This window comes from Aptenodytes patagonicus, chromosome 1, assembly GCF_965638725.1.
Source record: "Aptenodytes patagonicus chromosome 1, bAptPat1.pri.cur, whole genome shotgun sequence".
NCBI classification, from domain to species: Eukaryota; Metazoa; Chordata; class Aves; order Sphenisciformes; family Spheniscidae; genus Aptenodytes; species Aptenodytes patagonicus.
This window is the reverse complement of record NC_134949.1, coordinates 150,254,199-150,274,968: the sequence shown is the minus strand read 5'-3', so window position 1 is coordinate 150,274,968 and position 20,770 is coordinate 150,254,199.

The following is a 20,770-nucleotide window of genomic DNA, read 5'->3' as shown; positions in this document are numbered from 1 at the left end:
CAAAATATTGCTTCTCTGTCAGTGACAGAAAGAATGGTGGTTTTGGACTCTCTACTGCTGTTCTCATGATGCAAATCTTCTGCCTGCAAATAACCATCTCTCCTCTGTCTTTGGTGGTGAAAACGCTAACAGTCAGACTTCACTTCCCAAGGACACCTTGTGATTCTAGAGAAACTAAAACTGCACTTTATTTCCACGAAAATTGTGACTCCATTTCTTGAAAAGACGTGGTCATGATATGTAGCTGTAGCGTGAGCGATTTACTTTGAGGAAGCAATCTGCTTTCAAAAAATGCCTGCCATGCAAGATGAAAAGAAAGTACCATGCCTTTCAGTGCATTCCTTCCAACCTGGTTCAGTTTTGCCTGTACCTACATGTAAGGGTGCAAACCCTAAAGTGGTGTATGCTCCTTCTCCAGCTTTCCTTATACTGGGTACAATCCCAGTCCCAAAGCTCTCACTTTTCTCATGAAAGATGATCCAACTTTTTTAATAGCTAGGATTCAAAAGATGCCTCTGCCCCTCTGACTTATCAGTAATTGCCCTACCCCATTTACAGAGATGTCAAGCACAGTCCTGAGGTGGATTCTAGAGAAGTATTCTGCCATCATCATTCCTAGTAAATTCATAGATATGATTTAAGCAATCTTTAGAACACACATTTTGTTTCCCGATAAAGTATTCTTTTTGTGACCTCCTAATTAATAAGATTAAGGGAATTTAGCCTGGGAATCTGACAAAAGGCAGCATTCTAGGACCCTCACTGAATATTAATATCCATCTTGTAGCAAAAGCAGAACACTTGTTTGTGTATATTGGAGCCCCACTGGTTTAGGTCTTTACTAGGAAAACAACAAAGAAGAGAAAAAAAATAACAAATTACAGCTGAAACAAATCATCAGCATTGCTGTTTTCAAATTACTGTATTTCTGGGGAATTTCAGTCAGTTACATGAAAAAGAAGACACTAGTTTCAATGGAGCTTTGATAGTCAGGTTATGTTAATAATGGGGACTCATGTAAAATGCATAAGGTATACCTTACAGATGAAGAAGATTGCTAATAATTATTCTGTATGCTAAGAGTGTAGCTCTTTCTGAACTGATACATAAAGACTCCTTTACAACCCAGTCTAATTACTTATAGACAGTTGAGCACAAAATTACTTTCATCTGTTTGAACATGTGGAAAGAAAGAGATTAGAGATGTACCTTTCAAAACAGCTGGTTGGCATGTTAAAGAAGAAAACCTACTGGTTCTTCCGTTCTGATTGAAAAGTGCATTTCTTTATAATTAGACCTATTAAAGTAAATGTCGTGCAGGGGGATTCTCAGAGGGGGTGACTGGGGTGCACAGCATGAAAGTCAGTTGCTCTCTTATGGCTGCTCTAGAAACTGGAAGAGTTTTCAAAGCTGAGGAAAGATAGGACTAGGTGTTTTGACACCTTGTGTTTTTCCCTAGCCATTTGGGGATTTCTTTTGGTGCACTGGCTTCCATGGAATAGCAGTAGAAGTTCCTGGGGATGACAAATGGCTGTGGGCAGCCACTACTCTGACCCTTCTTGATGTCTTTCTCTTGCTGTCCTTCAGGAAGAAGTCAATGCAAGTTGTGTGGAAAGCAATGACTTACACAGGAAAAAACATATGGAGTGTCACAAAGGGGCTGTAGGAAGATGAGTGATCAATGTCTTGAATTTCTATTTGTTTGCTTTAGCTGATTTCAGGGCAAGTGCTGTAGAAAAGGAACGTGTAATACAAGGGGCCTAATCCTGTACTGACTTTATAGTATTGAAATGGAATAATGTGCATTTGTAGTGACACCAACAAGCAAAATCTCTCTCTTCCTCCAGGTTTCTAATTCTGTCCAAAGCCTCTTAGTGTGTCTTGAGATAATAGCTGTAGTAGCAAGTTCTTGAGAGCGAGTGCTCTCATCCAGACTTCTCTGAGCATTTCATGAAGCGGAGACGTATTGCTGTCCTCCTTGTGCCGAGAGAGGAGTCAAGACTATACAAGGTGAAGGTGCTACTTCAAAGATACACACAAGAACTCCAGGTTGACTATGAATAGATTAGATGCCTCTCCTAATTTTTCAGGTATACAGCAAAATAAACAGCCTCTGAGGCTCCATGGGGAGGGAACTACAGAGTGCTCTTCAGATCACCAGAAAGAGAACCATGTACCTGGTGTAACTTCTCCATGTCTGAACCATGAGATATCTTGCTGTCTCCTCTTTGGTCTCTGCTCTCTGTGAGATCATGTAGAGCAGCTGGGATTGAGTTAGGATGTATAGGTTGATGTGGAAGCGAAGAATCTCTGCTTTAAAACACTGTAGAGATTGTTCCCCTTCATTCAGTACTCATTAGACCACACCTAGATATTGCATCCAGTTTTGGTCCCCCAATACATGAAAGCCAGGGACAAACTGGAGAGTTGGAGCACTTGCCCTTTGAGGACAGGCTGGGGGAGCTGGTCTGAGTCAGCCTGGAGAATGGATGGCCTCAGGGGCTCCTAACAGCACCCTCCAGTGCCTGTAAGGGGTCATTGAGGAGACGGAGCAGGGCTCTTCAGAGCAGTGCATGGTGGGAGGACAAGAGACAATGGGCACAAGCTGAAACAAGAGAAGTTCAGACTGGGTATAAGGATAAACTTTTTCCCAACGAGGACAGCTAGGAAGTGGAGCAGGTTGTCCTGAGAGGTTGTGCAGTCTCTTGTTCCTTGGAGGTTTTCAAGACCTGACTGGACAAAGTCCTGGGCAACCAGGTTTGACCTGAGATCTGTCCCTGCTTTGAGCAGGAGGTTGGACTAGAGACCTAAGATCCCTTCCAAGATAAATTATCCTGTCATCCTATGTATGAATTGTATAGGTCACTGAACTAACACCAGCTCCAGAATCGCCTGTTGAGTGCTCAATTTGGAGTGGTCTTATGCCTGGGTAGACAACGCAGATAAGAAGCAGCAGATAAGAGGATGGGACATAATATTACGTAGAACTGAATCTGATGATTCTGGGGTTGTGGTACTAGATTGTGTTGTGTAGGTGTCCCAGAGGGCTGAAATCTGGTTCGGGGATCCTGACCCAGTGTGCAATGGACACATGCCAGATGCATTACCCTCTATCTCTGGGAGAAGTTACATTTCTCACACTTGCCTTTGAACATGTCTGTGGAGCAAGCTGATGTGGTTTATGATGCAACCCCATTCTGTGTAGCCCCTGAGGTCTCTGAAGGTCTCCTCCTTCTCAGCTCAATCCCTTCCATCCCTGTGCTTCCCTTGTTACAGCCTCTCATCTACACCAGGCATTATTGGCACCACAGTCTGATAGCAAGTATTGTCTTTCTCTCTTTCTCTTCAATTTTCCCTAGCCCCTCACTTAATGATTCTATTGCTTGCTATTATGTTTTCTATGAGTGCAAGTACTGTCTGTAGAGCAATTAATGAGCGGTTAGTGTGTGACTTTATTTGAGCCTGATGGTGAAGTTTTGTTAGACATGACTACTCCAGGAGCTCTTGGCTGAATGTGGATCTGCCTTTAGTAAAAGCTGAAAATCCATATTGAATGGTCAGCCCTAAGCACAACACCTTCTTCCAACACATACCCTAATGATGCTTTGGAACTGGGCTAAACTGCTTATTTCCGAAGTCCAAGTAATGGTTAAGCAGACACAAAATGCAGAATATAAAACCCTCCTCTGTCCATGTAGGATGTGGGGAAAGTCTGCATTGAAGCCTGTTTTCCAGCCCTGAAATGGCATTCTATCATGTTTCATGACTGCAGTTCTTTATGCAAAAATGTTCCAGACATCAGAATCATAGAATAATTTTTGTTGGAGCCTCTGGAGTTTTTCTGGTCCAGACCTCCTACACAAAAGGTTGTTTGGGGCCTTGTCCTTTCAAGTTTTGAACATCTCTGAGAAGATCTTAAGATCAAGTCTCAGGAACATGGGAAGAGTTAAAATAACCACCAGTTTAATCTGGTATCCTGTCTCGGACAGACACAAGTGGATAGTATTTAGGGTAAGATTAGTGAGTAAGTCTACAGTAGTCCTTCCTATTGCACACCTCAAATCGGTGAGTTTTGGGTTTACTTCATGCATATCTGGGATATGTGGGATGCATTTTTCGGATTGCAGGGATCAACTGTTTATGGTAGGCATGACAAAGAAGCTGCATAAGCAGATTCTGGATTCAGTCCAGTCTTGTATTTCTTCCCTAGATGAATTTTCCCATGCATAAAGACAGAAAATTATAGATAGCGCTTTAAAAAAGATTACATCAAATAAACAAGAGGTCCATGGCCTTAATATGTACTACTGCCCTTTTTCATTAGACCAGCTCCTGTTTATGTCAAGAAAGAAGCCTGCCCTTTGTGTCCATCTGGGTATGCTGGTAATCGGATACTGTATGCCTGTGTGAGGCAAGGTCTCTCGGCTGGCAGTGCTTGCGGTAGTCCTGATGAAGTTGCCCTGTACAGCGGCTCACAGATCCCAGCTCCTCCTGAATTCACCCTGCTCCCCACAAAGGCCTTCGGTGAGCTATTTTGCTGCTGTGTGAGGAAGGGTGTCCTGGCTCCTCCTGAGTTCCTATCAAGAGGCTTAACCTCTTCTTTGAGAAAGCAAAAGGCAGTGTGGCACATTGCTCCAAAAGATGACTGACCCATTCATTAGTGAAATTAGTGAAGAGGACACTGTGGTGCACTGAGCTTGCAGGATGCTTCCTGCTAAACATCTAGGGGAGCACAGGGGAATGACTGCCCCGTAGAGCCCCGAGCCTACCCAGGCTCCTGCCCCACATCACGATTGCTAAGTGCTTTTCCAGCGTGCATAGAAATAAAAATAATTGTAACAGCACCAGTCATGCTGACTCATGAACGAGTTGGCCTTTGTCTTTATTTCTAACTCAGTTTGGACTTGCACCAACTTTGAATTCTTTATGGATAGAAGATACTTCTGATTAAAAGATACATCTTGATTTAAAGGACAGCTAGTGTGTTGTACACATAATACATGGCTACCAGGAGCGCTACTGATTGCTGATAATTTAATTCCTATAACAGACTAGAGAAAGCTTATTACCTGGCAGCCAGTATTCAATCACTATTTTCTGAAATAAATAGCCTATCAGACAGCTAACGATAAAAAAGGAAACGTGATGTCCTTAATTTTGTGTATTTTTAAATGTAATATACTGTGCTAACGCAGACATCCTAAAAGCTGTCTCCCTGTTAATCCTTCTCAATGGCTTTTTCCTGTATTTGTGGCATGGCTTATTTAAGTAAATGGTATTGTTACATTAATTTTAAAATCTGATGTATGGGCTAAATAAGATAGTATAATAGAACATGAAATGCACTAAAATACTGTCTTCTGTGTTGTACTCATGAGGTTCATAGTTGGTTTTTAGTGTGCTGTAGAAAAAGAAGAATTTTTAAATAAGTAAGTACAACTGATTGTGTATTTCCTTTCATTATGATTGTTCTTGGAACCATAGAAACAACTAGGGGAGCAAAGACTATAGAAACACTCAGGCATCTGGGCTGTGGAGAGCTAAATACTGTAAATTAAAATAATTCTCCCCATCTCCCCAAAAACCCAAAACCTCATTTGCCTCCACAGAAAACTTGGTGTTGTAGTATGACAAAATACAATAAATGGGTAAGCAGTGAGGTGGATAATGGAAGTGAGAGGGGAGACTCTCATTCATTTTAATTAATTAATAAACCAAATTATAGCAAATCTATGGAAAAGACATCAGTCCATTCAGTTACCTGTCTTTTACTGATGTAGAATGAAGTCTGATGTGACATTGGTTATAGATCAAATATAGAGCTTGTTGTGAATTTTCAATGTGATTTTTTGAAGAAACATAATTTTTTTTAACAATCAAACTACAATTTTCAAAAAAAGTTTGGAATTATTCAGTATGCTATAAGTAAAAATTGACATATTAAGGTATTTAGCTGGGGAATCAGAACAGCCCAAATCAAAACATTTTATTTGCGTAAGAGATGCAAGGCTTTGTATTTCAGATTAGCTGAACATGAACCTGTGTCTGCCTAAGATACCCCATGGAACCAGAGGAGCTGCTCTTTGGTGTAGCTCACACTCCTATACTCTTCTAGTTGGGCTTTCTGGCTGGATGAGTTTTCCACAACGTATCAATGTTCTTTTTCATTGAATAAGCAATATGTTCAGTTGAAACATAGGATAAGTTAGTCCATAGGTCAGCCAAGGACTTCTTATTAAGGATTTAGAGGAAGCAAACTTTCCAATGAAAAACAGAATGAGTTTCAATTTTAAATGTCCTAAATTAAATTCTAGGTGTTCTGACTTCGATAATGTATGGTATAAATTTCTCCCAGTGCAATATATGTACAATGGAAATAGGCAAATTTTTCTCTATTATTCTTGAAATTACTGAAGTTGAAAAGTAGGACTGAAATCAACTTCTAGCACATTTATATCCTGTTTAAAAAAGGCAATGAGAGAAAAGAGAGGAAAAAATCAGCGAAAATTGGCTCAGAGATGGGAGTATAGCGTTGGACAAAACTCACATGCAGAGATAATATGGGCAAGATAGTGGGGTGTTTCCTTATAGATATACCGGGGTTGTGAAGATTAAGGAATCTGTCCCCTTTTACCTCCACTTTCCTTTGCAAAACCTGTTTTGGCTATATCCTAAATGTACTAATAAACACTAAAGGCAATTGAGAACAAATCAGGTCATAGTTTCTTCTTCCTTTTGAGTGTCCGTCTCAAATGATTACTTGCAGAAAAGTATATTCATAAATATATATATATATATATAACACTTTTGGAAGAAATGGCACAGCTGCTGCCAGCTATGCCCTCTGGCACTCCGAGAGGCAGAAGCTCCTCTTGGGTTTTGCAGTATGCTCTGAAGTGGAGTTGTGTTTTAATTGCTCCATCCATCCCTATTAAGGGACAGGCAGAAAACGAAAAAAAATATCTAATGAGAAAACAGATATTGTATATACTGTACACTAAATACCTGTGGTTAAAAGAATATTAAGGTTGCTAAATGAAGCACTGAAAAACCAGGAAATATTGTATTTATGGCTCCTGGTGTACCCTTAATTTAGCTTCTGCAGCCAACAACATTATGCTACATTTCCAGAGACTCCTGCTTCACCTAATGAATGAATGACTGGTCCTTCATGACTGTTCTACTTCACAGGTGGTATTGAGTCCCAAGCCTTATTTATCATATAAAATACAAACCTTGTTCTAAGTGCAGGGTTATTAATTTCCCCACAATTTTTCATTTAGCCCCCCCTACTACAGTCTGTTAATGGTACTCGTGGTACTCATCATTATAATATTCAATGTCTTCAAGAACATTCAATAACGAATGCATTTCTGCAAAATCCTGGGATGTGGTGGGTGATGGCTATTATTTGTTATATGTGTTCTTATGCTCACAATATTGTTTATGGGCAAGGAAGAAACACACTTCATATATAAAGCCAGGAATTTATTGTTGTCATAACTAAAATCTTTACAGTACAGTCCAAGAATCGTTTGTCCAAATTTAATTACTTCAGAAAAGAATATTTTCATACAGAAAGTCTCATTAATAGTAATAATATAGTTAAAATTGTTATACACACACTTAGTTTCTACCCCTTTTTCTGTTATTATGCTCAACCTTTCCCTGCTCCTCTGGGTCCTAAGGTCAGTGGTTTCATTCTGCTGTTGAGGGTGTTGGGGGTGCAATGCAGACTTGTCAGCATCTAGAGTCCTTCACTGGGAGAAAGATGATGTTCATCTTGATGGTTTCTTCTTCCTCACTGTAGAATCTACTTGAGTTCTTTTTTTTTTATGCTTGTTAACATGTATTTACATGTTTGCTCTTTCCTCATGGGTCTGCAGCTTTAAGTTACATACAAATTTACTATATATGGTGCCCTTTTGGTATGCTAGATACTATGCCTTTATTCACTGTTACACCTAAACCCAGTTTTGTCCAGCCCTAGGTCTGCATTGCTTTAACTGACCGTTGGTGAGTTGCTTATAGCTGTGGGTCTCGAGTGCCAAGCCTGTGCCACATGTCTTATCACCCCATGCAGATATTCCTCTACACTGCATCCTATCTCTCCACTGCTCTGCTGTCATACCGGGCCTTTATTTCTCTACATTACATTGTTATGCGTTAGAGTTGTAAAATCATGGAGGTACCATACAAAGATAAACAAAAGTAAAACAAATTAGCCAGAGATACCTGGCAAATCAGAAAAATTGGTGTTAAAGATAAACCAAGAAAAACAAAGTTACCAGCAGGTAAAGAAAAGTTCAGACAGAGCAAGCCTGGCGAGCTTCAACCCTGAGGCCTTGCAAACTCAGTGCAAAGATTATAGCCTGCTACTAGCAATGGCAATACTATATTACAGGGCTCGCAATTACAGTGTGCATCCTGGGAAATGGATTAATTGGAAAGCAAATGCTACATTTCTTTACAGAACACTTACCATAACTCATTGAAGGTTTTTTTTTAAACCTTAGGTTTCAAGGAGTGTTAATTGACTGAAAGTACTTTAAGTTCCTAATTAGATCATTACAATAGCGCTGTAAACAAAGACGATGGTGAACAGACACATGCTGAGTTAGGATGTTATGTCTAGTAGGAATGGACACAGTCGATGATTTTGGAGTTAGGTTGCAGTTCAGCTCAAAGCCCAGAAATTCAGAATGAGTTCCACTGGTATTGGCTTCTTTGAGCTGCTCTGGGGATGCAAAGCAGCCATAAACTTGACTTAAATGGCCAGTAAAGTGGGTTTTACTACTGCTTTGTGTCACTGGATTGCTCCAAAGCAGCTGGAATATCCCATGAATCTGGCCCCAGATGTTTACGTGGAGGTTATTCAAACTATTCTAACCTCTTTGACTATGAAATCTGCTGGAAAGCTCACGAGAATAAGCTCTCTCCCCTTCTTCTGCTCTCAACCAGAAATGCCAAAAGGTCAGCCTTTCAGTTTCATCACACTTTTCATCCGGTAAAGACTGCAAATAGAAAATAAAACCACCAAAACTTACCTGAGTGTTTCAGAATTCCTCCTCACACATAATTTAATCTTAATTCTAAGAAGACCCACTGTGTTTTGGTGGTGGTGACATTACCTTATTCATACCTAATTTGATTACTCCTTCACTGTTGTTGAGATACATATTGCAGGGCTCATCTTCTAGCATGTGGTCTTACACCTAATCATTCTGATTTTCAGTTGAGTTGCAAATAACTTCTGTGTTATAAATTCATTTATCTATTCTGTTTTATTCCATTCTAGTTACTATGTTATCTACTGCTGTATTCCAGCAGGTAGTCTTGTGTGGGATTGATTTCACAGGAGCTCAGGCATCTGCAGCTGAGTTAGTAACCTTTCATTCTCTTTATAGGTGATCATAGAATCATAGAATCATTAAGGTTGGAAAAGACCTTTAAGGTCATCAAGTCCAACCATTAACCTAACACTGCCAAGTCCACCACTAAACCACGTCCCTAAGTGCCACGTTTACATGTCTTTTAAATACCTCCAGGGATGGTGACTCAACCACTTCCCTGGGCAGCCTGGTCCAATGCTTGACAACCCTTTCAGTGAAGAAATTTTTCCTAATATCCAATCTAAACCTCTCCTGGTGCAACTTGAGGTTGTTTCCTCTTGTCCTATCACTTGGGAGAAGAGACCGACACCCACCTCGCTACAACCTCCTTGCAGGGAGTTGTAGAGAGCGATGAGGTCTCCCCTCAGCCTCCTCTTCTCCAGGCTAAACAACCCCAGTTCCCTCAGCTGCTCCTCACAGGACTTGTTCTCTAGACCCTTCAGCAGCTTCGTTGCTCTTCTCTGGACACACTTTAACACCTCAACGTCCTTCTTGTAGTGAGGGGCCCAAAACTGAACACAGTACTCGAGGTGCGGCCTCACCAGTGCCGAGTACAGGGGCACGATCACTTCCCTACTCCTGCTGGCCACACTGTTTCTGATACAGGCCAGGATGCCATTGGCCTTCTTGGCCACCTGGGCACACTGCCGACTCATGTTCAGCTGGCTGTCGACCAGCACCTCCAGGTCCTTTTCCACCAGGCAGCTTTCCAGCCACTCTTCCCCAAGCCTGTAGCGCTGCATGGGGTTGTTGTGACCCAAGTGCAGGACCCAGCACTTGGCCTTGTTGAATCTCAGATGGTGCGAAAGATGCTACTACGTCATCTCACTCATCTGGACACCTAATCTATGAGTTCCAACCAATGTTAGAATTATTTTATAACAATTTTGAATGGGAATGTTATGTAAAAGTGCTTTCACTTTTGGTGAAAGTTTACAGTACCTTCATTCATACTAAATACAGACTCATAATAAGTTGGTCCACTCAAGTCAAGGAACATGCCTGTGGAGTAAGGTACTTCTTGGCGTGAGTAAGACTCTCAGTCTGTCCCATTCTGGTGCCAGCTCCAATCTGGGTCTGTACTGCTTTTATAATGAAATTCAAGTAGCAAGGAAGAGCTAGCTGATCTGTATTCTGCATAAGGGCACAGATTTCTGTGATGATCAAGACAGTCTTTATCGTGACACCTATGTCATCTTTGAGAGATTTCTCCCTACCAGAGGCAAGTCCAACTTTTCATAAGATATAAATAATGTAAAATTATATAAAAATATTTCTGGCTTGAGTCACTTGAAGCATAGCCAAGCGAAACACTGGGGATTGCATTGGAAGGAACGTCTTTTATTTTTGGCAGCACAGATGAGCCAGCTGACCTAATAGAAAATAACTATCTCTAGTATCTTTTATCAAAATTCCTTAACTTCTGGCATACATTTATAAAAATATTGAACTTTAAGTTTACAGTTTACAACATCCTTGAAGAAAAGTCCTGCAAACATGACTTTTCTCTAAATTAGAGATACACTAATGGATAGAGAAAGGACTGCCTTTTTTGGCCAAGATGAAGGCTAAAGTAAATGTTGATTAGAGAGAAGGTTTTATGCACCAATACTCAAAAGCAGTTAAACAGGCATTTTCTTCAATGGGAATATCAATCTAATCCTCTTTTTATGCTGTGATTAGTTGCTACATTTTATTTAATGTGTTTTACAATAATAAGGTTTTTGTATAGGTCGCATAGCATACATGAAAAGCATGACCCTAAAAAGGAGGCAGGAGGGACAGAATAGTTGAATTGTTAACAGATGAATAATTGGTTTTGAGAAATGTCAACAGAGCCTGCTTGTCTACACTACAGCCATTCCAGGAGAGGTAAACAGAGGTAGTGTTTTTGCTGCAATTACATGCACAACATTCAGAGGGATTCTTCTAATGACTCACATGCCTGAGATTACTTGGTCTACAGTGGATTGGGGCAAATCTGAATCCAGTAGCACACTGCATGGTGACCAGATTATTAGTCAAGGGATATGTTTATTTAAAATAAAGGTAGTCCCAAATTAGGTGACAGTTCTTTCCTCAGTCTGTATGTTGGACCAGTAGCTAAGCCCATCAAATACAGAGAAAACCAGCAGCAAGTTCACGTATGGTTTTATGAATATTTAGCACCCAGCTAATAATAGAAAGTTTAAGGGCATTCCTCTTCTGAATAATTGAATTTGGAGGACCTTGTTATGTGGAGGTTGCACAAACTCAGCATCCCTGTACTAAAGACTTCACTGTGTAAGTAGACAGGGTGAACAGAGGGTGGGAGAGGAAGTGGAGTGGTCTGCACATGCTCACACAGAAGAAGGACTGTTAGGACCCATAGTGTTCTTCACACAGTCATCGCCTGATCCTGTAGTCCACCCTGCTCTGTCTCTCAGATTGAATAGCTCAGCTTTTCTGCTCTGCAAAGTCCTTCTACGTAATAAACTTTTTACATATCCCTGAAACAATAGCCCAGTGGGTCAGGCATCACTCTATTAGTATTGCATCAATTACTGTTTTATTGAGAAGCTGGACATAACTATTAGGACTTCTGAAGATTAACTTGTGACCTAAAATGAATCGTTCAGTCATGCTGCAAACTGCAGAGATCATCTTATCTAGCTGAAGTACCTGTCATATGCTTTTTAGATGAGAGGTTTTATTTTAAAACAGGCATCAGGAGAAATTTTTTGACACGTGGTTTAAAAGGCTTCCAGAGCTCCCTTCTAATTTCCCCAAAGTGTCACTAATATCTGAGTTCAGAGAAAAGAGTCTGGGGTTACAGATTCAGATGCTGCATTGTGTCTTCATCTACCAAATCTCCTCACAGCCACTAGCCTGCTATGCTCTGTGCTTATGTTTGCTCACTTTCCTGTCATCATCCAGTTCAACTGCCCACCAGCAATCTCAGACTCCTGCACTGGCCCACTTCTCCCTCTCCTACATCTGCATTAGGCAAAGCAGAGATACTTTAAAAAATCTCTTTTGACTATCAAATTAAGCCTTGAATCTCATGAGAACTCCAATTCCAAGATTACATGTGTTCAGTATAAGGTCCTACTTGTAGGATTAAACTTTCTAGAAAGTAGAAGTCAAACAGCACTGTGTGAGACACTTTCCTCACCTGGGACATGTGGGCCATATGTCAGGACCATGACCCACATGTGTACTTTTATTTATATGCCTTCCTCCCATACAAGTGGGCAGATATGACTAGTCACAACCGTGTCTGTATATAGCAACTGCTGCCTGTATAGCAACAGGAACATCTCATTATTTTTGCATAGTACTCGATACAGGATCTTTCCATCTTTTCTGTACCTCTGTACCTCTCTTAGGGACCACCACTTGGTATGTATGGGCAAGAAATAGACAGCTTTCATTGACAGCTTTCATTGTGATCACTGAGATTTTACAAGCTGTGCAATAAATGCAAGCTACAGATGTGCTGAAGTTCTTGGAAGTTATTTGGCTACCCACAAAAGTGTAGACTTTATCCTATTTCCTTTTGCCTTTTCACCAAAATGTTTCTGTCTGAGGGCACTATCGGATGAGTATTTTAACTGATATGAAGTGTGAGCTTTGCTTTTTAATTTCTAATTGATCACAGTCTTACTATGGTAGGTACTTTATATCAGGTTACATTAGCTGGTGCAGTATAAGAGTCCAGTTAGAGAAAACAGAGTTAGAAAAAGAATCCTATCCATCTAGTCTGAGAGATAAGATGCTACCTATTTTTGACAAATCTGCACTTTTGGATCTGGTTGCCATTATCTTCAATTAATTCATTAATGCTTCTTGCTGATTCATGCCCCAAGTTCCTCTATTTCTTTTGCATAACTACACTGGGCACGTAATGTTTTTCCTGGTATGTTGCCTTTCTGCTTTTGAAAGACATCTCTTTGCTTGATGTTGGCAGTGTGAACTGTTTGATGGGGTAGCATTTATAAACATTATCCTTTAGAACTTGCACATCTGGCTGAAACTAATAGTTCACTCCTCTAGTTCTTATAGAAGTGTTTCCAAGACTAAAGCATTTTCATGGCATTTCCAGTTTTCTGTTTCCTAGAAAAAATGACTGAAAATCCTAGATATTTGAAACAGCTCATATTCTACTTCTCCTCTTTCACCAGTATATATTATTTATCATTGTCTTCACAAAATTAGGCCAACATGTTGTCATATTTGGACACAACTTTAAAGTAGCACTGAATGTTAAAAAGAGAGGCATTATAAAACAAACCACATCTGAAACTATGTCCTTATGGTTTCTAGGTTTGAAAAAATGAAAAGAAAAATAAAGGTGGTCTGAATATCTTTGGAAATAGATTGAAGATTCTGGATTATTAGGTACTCCGAGGTAAAACAGACATTTTTATATTCAGCTTATGCTTCTTCTCCAAATAATCAAGCCACATCTTGTGTTTAAATTGGCCATGATCTGTATTTTTTAAAAGGAAACAAATGCGATTGCATATAAATAGAGAGGCATACCCAGAAGACATATTCAGGTATCTGCATAACTTTACTCGTGTTGGTAAGTAGACTGATTGTGATGCGGGCAATGTTACGCAAGTGTCTAGGGATATGTCTTACTAGATTGGGAGTCTCTCTGTGAGTCATCCTGACTCCACACCAACGTCAAACCCAGGCGCACACCAGCCTTTCCCACACACCTCCGTCAGCCCGCTTTTGATGGAAAAAGAAGTGGGGTGTTCAACCAAGAGAATGCCCGCTGAAAAAACCAGAAACATAGATAATGTGAGCGTGGTATATTGTCTGCATAACAAGACTGAGCACTTACTGGCACTTAATCACTTGATATTAGCCAGTTTATTCCCCATGGAGCAACACATGAGTGGTATCACAGAGTCAGTAGAGTATAGATGTGTTTTAGCCCTGAGCTAAAGTCTTGAGCAACAAACAGAACTCAAGGGCTCTTGAGTTTTCCTTGGTTGTTATCACTGCTATTTATTCAGAGGGTTATGGAAATCTGAGCTGCACTATCTTTTGGTATCCCCATACAGCATGGTTGTACTTTGTACAGTTGTTTAAAGGATTCTGTTTGAATTACAGTGAACCTCAAAAGTCATCACAGATAATGGACTGATCATCCCCCAGGCACTCTGGAATTATCGTTAGGGAACTGTCCAGCAAAAATTTCTCCCTTGAAGAGTGTTTCAGTATTGTGTCCCTCTGAGGGGTGTTACTTGCTGCAGATAGGAAAGGGCAGGCTGCGAACTGGCAATAGGTGTGCTGAGGGCGAGAGTAGCTGCCTGTTGAGGGCTATGTGTTCCCCTCTCTGCCCGATCCTGCAAGGAACATTTATTCTTTAGGTCAAGCAATAGGGATAGATTCAGCTCCTAAAAATGACTAAGATGGTAGTGGATATATGAGGAGAAACAAACCTCTCTTCCGTTTAACTGACTAATGCAACCCACTGTCTGCCTACAAAGTGCAAAACCTGGGTACTGATGCGTGCTGGACTGGAAGTAGGAAAGACGGGCAGGCCATAAGTTTAGCACTGAGCTCAAATATTCAAACTCCCTCTGTCCATGATTTCTTCTGGTTTTTCTTGGTCAGAGATTTCTTTCTCTGCTTTCAAAAATGCTTTCATATGTTGCTAGTGAATGTTTTTTTGACAGGGGCCTACCCGTTTGTCTACCAAAACACGAGAAGTTTGAAGAAAGACTTCAATATTTTTCAGTCTTATATGCAGAGTTCTTTGCATGCAGTTGGACATTTTGCTACAAAACATATTTTCTTCCTTTCTTAGAGAGAGTAGGGATATGTAGTGGAAATTGTCTTTTTACCCAAGTCTTCCTTTGATACCACTTTTACTCTTCTATTCTTTTACCATTTTACTTCTGCCACTTTTTGACCCTGACTGTGCTCCCCTGCTTAATAATGTGCTAAATGTTTCTGCCTACCCCACCACCTACAATGAGTCCCTTCATTAACATCCTATTAGACACCTTGCATGGATACCTAGAGATGAGCAACAGAGGCAGCTGAAGGAGTGCATAGGCAATTTCAAGACAGAGTGACATATGACAAAGTGTCTCCACTCTGCTTACGTAATTGCCTGGGTCTTGATTTAAGGTCCCCCTGCTGCCAGAAATGAATTATGCCACAGAATGCGTGTTCTTCCCATTTGAACTCTGGAATGCCATTAGTGATGATTTGTGCCAGATATCATTAAAATTATACATGAAAAATATAAATGATCTGCAAAGCAATTACAAGCTTACAGTCCCAGACCATTTTTTGGTCACTCCAGGCGCTCTCTGTTTTGAATGAGAGTTCCATATACAGAAAAAAAGCTGTCTTGGGTCCTTGAAGCTGCTTTCAGGATTTTTTTTTTTTTTTTTTTGTCTTCAAAAATGGGCAAGTGATTTAGGAGCTCAGGACTTATTTAAAAGCCAAGTGAATTTGGTGCCCAAGCACCTTAGCAAGTCTGGGCCTGAGAGCACCTGAAGTTGAATGTACTTGAAATATGTGACTCTTACTGGAAGTGGGAATAGCCAGTACTTCAGAGCACTGCGAACCTGAACTGCTTATTGGTATGTTTTATTTCTGTGATGTATTTAATTCAGTGGAAATGTGACTGCTAGCCCTGATTTGAACCAGGTACAGTGTGGGCAGATATTATACAAATTTCCCTACACAAGAACTGCTAATGCATCTCAGTTTGAATTTGTAGATCTGCCAAGTTTCACTCATTTGGAGAGAGGCTTCCTCATTTGGGATTTATTTTAAGACTTTTAAAAAGTGTCTCCACTTGTGATGAAACATTTTGCTGTGTGTGAATGAAATGTATAAAATCTCATTCTAAAGGCCAAATTCATCTCTGGTGTAACTTCTGGGGAATTCCCACAATGCTTTGAAATCTTCCTCATTCAGTTGATCACAGCTTAAGAAGCCTAAACACTCCTTCAATTTGATCCCTGTGCATTTTGCACAGAGTGCCAGTCATGTATTGGTTTTCTGATATGTTCATATGGAGTGAGAGATGAGGTAGTCATAGATTATTTTCATTTTAGCCTAAGCCAGGATGAAAACTCTACTGATGAAGTGAATGTGACATAGAGCTTAACTTTTCGTACATAATAATAATATACACTTTACAATATATATAAATACATATAGAATAGTAAAACTTCCCTTTTTTTCTTTCTTCTTTTCTTCAAAATAATCATATTAAGAAAGCAGCTAGTGAAAGAAGCTGCTGCCGGTGTAAAGCCGTTATATATATTATAACTAAGACATCCACCTGCCTTTTTGAACACAATAAATGACCAGGAACACAATCAAAGAGAAAACAAAAATCCAAAACCAAGCCTCAAACAGTTCACGTTAGCTGATAATATAATTCAGGACTAAAGATTCCTTTTGTCTTCCGTGTGATACTAAAAAACTCTCAGGCTGATAAAATCAGCAAGGACAGGGCAATTGTCATTGCTCATTTTATGACCTCGGGCATTGCTCCAGTGCCTCAGACTGCCTTGGCACCATTAGTCCCTGCACTGCTTCTGCTGATCTTAAAGAGGCTTTTGTTGGTAATCAGTACAGACTCTGGAATCCCAGGACACCACTGCTAGTTATGCTGAGCTAAAATCATAAGGAGTGCAAGCAATAACAAGCACCAAGGCCCATGCTGACCCTTAGCAGCTGTTTATATGCAATCATAACTGAGCAAATGACTTTCCAAATGAAAAGGCATGTTTTTGGAACTGATAATAAATCAATCTTTAAAGAATGAGAAATACTTATTAGTTTTATTCTCTGCTAGGTTGTAAAAAAACCAAATAAGACCCTTGCCTTAGAGCCAGACGGCTTTCACATATATAGGGAGATTTAAAGGGGTTGCACATCAAAAGGGGGCATTTTTAATAGTGCTCACATGACAGAAGAACACTACTGCATTTCTGAAAGTGATACACTCCAGCTTAATGAAAAGTAACTTTCAGAAAACCAACTAAATTCCCACCAAATCTCTGGCAATTAGTAAAAATAAAACGCATAAATTCTGAACGGGGAAAAGGAATAATAAACAACGTAATTCCAATAGTGTGAATTTCAGTGTCATGGATAACGTGGTAAGGCTGTTCTTACTTCAAAAGGTTTGAATGTAATTAACAACAGAAGAGATTTTTACAGATGCAGGTGAGAGAAGGCAACAGCGCCCTGCGTGAACGGGGAGAGGACATGCTGCTCCATGCTGTGAACCCTGCACGGTCCTGCTCCCTGCTTCTCTGGGGAGCCTTGGTCGGAAGTCAGTGCCCATGCCCGGCCCCCGCAACGCGGCTGCTGGCGGGCTCCACCACCTCCTTCCCTAGCCAATGCGTCGGGGGTGACCCTGGTGGGTGAGGAAGTGGGGGACACTCGCCTGCACCATCCTGATGATGGTTACTTATTCCTGCCAAGACCCTGTATTTCATTGTACAAATGTGCAGAAGTAGCTACTTTTCTTCTCTCTCTCTCCCTCTGTACTAGCTTTGTAAATCAATGGAGTTTACGAGGAACAGACAGGAGGCAGGATTCATCTGGCTAAATTAGGGTTTTACATCTGAGCTGGTCAGCTTTTCTGAGAAAGATTTGTCTCATCCTCAAGAAGATGACATGTAAAATAGTTCAAATGAGGTACACCACAGAAGTATAGTCCATTCGCTGACCTTGAAGGTAGCTGATGATGACTGTTCAAGGTATAGAGGAGTGTATGGCAGACATCTTAAGCTTAGGTGAAACAAAACCCCTCTAAGAGCCATCCTCATGTTTTCCTTTTGTTGGTTATGAATCCTGGGTCAAGAAAATGTTGGGAATATTAGACCAAGATGAGCAATATCATGTTTGTAGCTGTGGTGGTGTTTTGAACTTTTGCAGAGGACTACCACACCCCTCTGATGTTTTCTTTGTAGCATACTGACTGCTGTGAGATTGGCACAACAATGTAATATTAATAGAAGAAATCTGGTTTAAATTCCCTTAAAGTCAACCTTCTTGCAAATCTAATAAGTACTTGGATATTGACGTGCTAGTCACCATCTGCAGAATTTAAAAATCTGAAATTCATTTAAGCCTTATAATTAATAAACAAAAATCCTCAGACTTAAAATGTCAAAGACATCATTAGGTACATTATATTTTTATGGTGCTATCCCTAAAAGGATATTAATATGCTTTGAAAGTGGCCTGATCCCTTACTATAATGCTGTAAGAGGAATGTTTTTTATTGCCATTCTACAGAGAAACCGAAGAACTTACTGATATAGGCCAAACCTTGAAATGCTTGGCTGTTTGCTAAGAACCATTTCCATGCTGATTGTAGGACATGAGAAGACGAGAGATCCACTGCAGCAGCAGTGTAGAAACAGTAAGCCTGGTTTGTCGGTCCTATGTCAGGGACAAGCATGCATGGCCCATGCTGCAGTTGAAGCCAGCCTGGGCATGCAAAAGCTGCTTCAGGGATGGATTAGCAGGTGTTTTCTGAGGGTCATTTAGCAAAGCAGCCATGAAATATATGCTTGCCTGAAGTGGCTGGTGAGAGGGAGAGGTAAGGCGGAGGCAGGGAGCACCTTTGGAGACTCCAGTGGAGTCAGCCAGGAGGTTGGACACATTTGCTTTCTTCCTGGCACAATTTGCTATGGGCACTGTCAGGTGCCCAGTAACAATTAGGATATGCTAATTGGCAAATGAAGTATGCTAATGATCAGATGAAGCAGATGCTAATAAGATTGGCAGGGGTACGGTTACCGTGACAGCCGAGTAGCAAAATAATGTTTTGAGCAAAAAAACAATAAGAAGGTGAGCGTACGGGGAGATGCCCAGCTGACCTCTCTGAAGGCCTTTGTTCCCAAAAGCAAGATTGTAATTTAGAGGTATGTGTGTGGGAGGCGTTGTGCTGCTCTCTGTGGTAACCTGAATCCCTCTCATCTGGAGTCTGCCTGCAGAATAAACGTATTGTCTCTGACAGGGATGAGATGCCTTCATCTGCCCAGTGTGACTGGGCTAGGAAAAGTCAGACAAGTGGTAGCCATAGGAATATTTGGTATTACAATTAAACTACTCAGGAAACACAAGGGGCCATGTGGCTTATTCCAACCATTGGTGCCATTATACACGTGCAATGGAGCGACTGAGCTCTCCCAGCATAAAAAAATATTGATGGTCACAAATGGATATTGTCTGTGAACTTTCCAAATATTTATGACAGTTATAGAGGCTCTTGCTGGTGGCCAAAGAGAGACTTGAGAGATACAAATGGGCAAGGCCAATGGGAGGTACTGTGGTACTGTCATTTAACTTTGAAGTTACCTGTTGATATTTTCTTCCTTAAAAAATCCCAACCAATGAAAAGAGCCTGTGAACCCTGACAGCTTACCTTCGGGTGTATTAAACCACACAACATTTTTTTACTTTGGATATTTTTCTACATTTTGTAGAATTAACTGCAAAATTACAAGTTTACTGTAGGACCTGTGAAGTGAGACCATTTCTTAGGATCATTGAGGATTCAGGAGGCTGCTGTTGGGGTTCATGTTCTGAAACTCTCTTGCCCCTTATGAAGGCATCTGCATATTATGCTCTACTGAATTTCTGTTCACATGTTCTGATATCACCTCCAGAAATTTCTAAGGTCTTAGTAAAGAATGTAGTGCTTGGTTAGGTCATTCAGGCAGAACAGAAGGATATTTCAAAAGTGCATGCACGCACTCCTGCCTAATCCCAGAACCAACCAGAACCTCTGCGAACTTCCCTGTTTGACTGGAGAGGTCCCCAGAGCCCAGAATTGTGCCTTACTATCTGTTCAGACCTGTCTTACTCTTGCCAGGCTTATCAGTTATTATCAGACTTCTGTTTCACCCCAATCAGCTGCCAGAAACTGGCATTTCCCCCCCTCAGTTCCCTTGAGCACTTGAGCTGTTTGTTAGCTACCTTACAGCTCTCTTGGAGGGAGCTTTTAACACAAGGCAGTGGGAGCTCCTGCCTTCTTTTCAAAACCAGCTAGAAAAGGAAATGGTAGGGATCTGATTTTAAAATAGTGTTTACCCGAGAACGAATAAAATTTGACCAACCTCTTCTTCTGCCTACAGGAGCATCTACTTCTCAGAAAAATACGCCAGTCACCAAATTATGCAGTTTGGGAAAGCAATCTCCAATCCATCTCTTGAACAAAATTTTCATTTTGAAAGTGAGAGGCAATACAATTGCACTGAAGTATTAAAAAGCTTCTGTGCATTGAAAGGCACTCCACTGTGTTTCAACACCCTTCTGTGGACTTTACAGCAGGCACCCTATAGGAGCTGTAGATACACTCATGCATTCTGCATCCCACCCTTTTAGTCAGG